The sequence below is a fragment of the Penaeus monodon genome, chromosome 25, assembly GCF_015228065.2.
Source record: "Penaeus monodon isolate SGIC_2016 chromosome 25, NSTDA_Pmon_1, whole genome shotgun sequence".
In the NCBI taxonomy this organism is placed as follows: domain Eukaryota; kingdom Metazoa; phylum Arthropoda; class Malacostraca; order Decapoda; family Penaeidae; genus Penaeus; species Penaeus monodon.
Genome location: NC_051410.1, coordinates 30,451,657 through 30,453,154, shown reverse-complemented (window position 1 = coordinate 30,453,154; position 1,498 = coordinate 30,451,657).

Sequence of the window (1,498 nt, the reverse complement as noted above, 5' to 3'; positions counted from 1 at the left end):
TTTCATTTTCAGCTTTCTATCACCAGATGTTTATTACTCTGTACTAGCTCTGCTATGGTAACATTTGAAATACTGAAATGTTTTTTTTCTTTCTCGTCCTACCTTAAATGAGAAGACTTAATCATCCGTCTCTATATTCATTCTTCATAAATATTTTTTGATTAATTAATTATTTTTTAAAAATGAAAATTGGTAGTAGAAAACGATCGCATGTTTAGAAAACGGAAAACTTGTCGCGCAGAACATGGTGAAAGTCATGTACGCGAATGACTTATGGAGCTAATTACTTGGCATGAATACCTTTTTTAGTGCCTGTTTATTTTAGATATTATCTTTTATTTTCTTGACTTTTGACTTCTGCTACGATGAGCTTGCCATATGTATATTTATCTTTCCAAAGGTGGATAATAATTTAAACTTTTTCTTTTCTTTCTTTTCTTTTAGCTTTATCCACCGTCGCGTTTCATCATACATTCTGGCGAAGAAGAATCCTTGACCATCCGCCTCGAGTTATGTAAAAATAGATGTTAAGTAAACTAAAATCACATTCAGGTAAAGAAAGTCCCATAGTAGAAAGCGGTCACGTGTCTACAAAAGGGAAAGTCACAAGTCATATTAAGTAAATCTTGGTACGTGTTGGTCACATCGCTGTGTGTGTAGAGTCCCTTCAACACCGAGGGATCGTCTGTGGTTAATGGTAAGGTTATATAAGACACAGGGAAACTATAAGAGCAGCTTAGTCATGTGAAAGTGCAAATGAAGCATAACCTTTTCAAGTGTCATCCTGGTTAAGAGAGGGAGAGAGAGTTTAAAAAAACGTTACTGCATTACTTAGCTTGAGACCTAGGCGATATTTCCTTTCGAATAGGAAGGCAAGGTCTTTATGGAAACACAATAGTAGGAAGCCCAAAGTTATGCAAGAAGTTCGATATATGTCGCATGTATGTCGAACTGAACAAAAGTTTACACAGTTCCACGTTTTGTTTTGGTAAAATTGTTTATGTATGTGGCCACCTTGCACATTTTTGCCTCATAGTATTATATAATGGCAATTGTATCTTTTCTTTGATAATTAATATGTTCTTTTGATGATGAGAAGGGATAGACAGTGCGATTAATGTAATATGTAATAATGTTACGTTGCAGGATGTCATGGATAACATTCAAAGCAACACGCTACTTGTATCATGTAGCTACGATGTTACAATGCATCTGCATTAATGCCCAATTGCACTCACCACTGTAGCTTTACACCCATTATCAGCCTTATGATTTTTTACCAGATAATATTACTTAAGTGACAAGTGTCCAGTGATTAGTTAGAAAAGTTTCTGTGGAAACATATCACAGACTCATTTATAGTAAAACAGATTTGGAAATGCAAAACGATTTGTGCACAGATAATATCAGTTTGGGCTCTTTTTAATGACTAATTACCATAACGAATATTAAATGTTGCAGGCATATTTGCCATGGGTACGCCGTAACATGTCCGGCT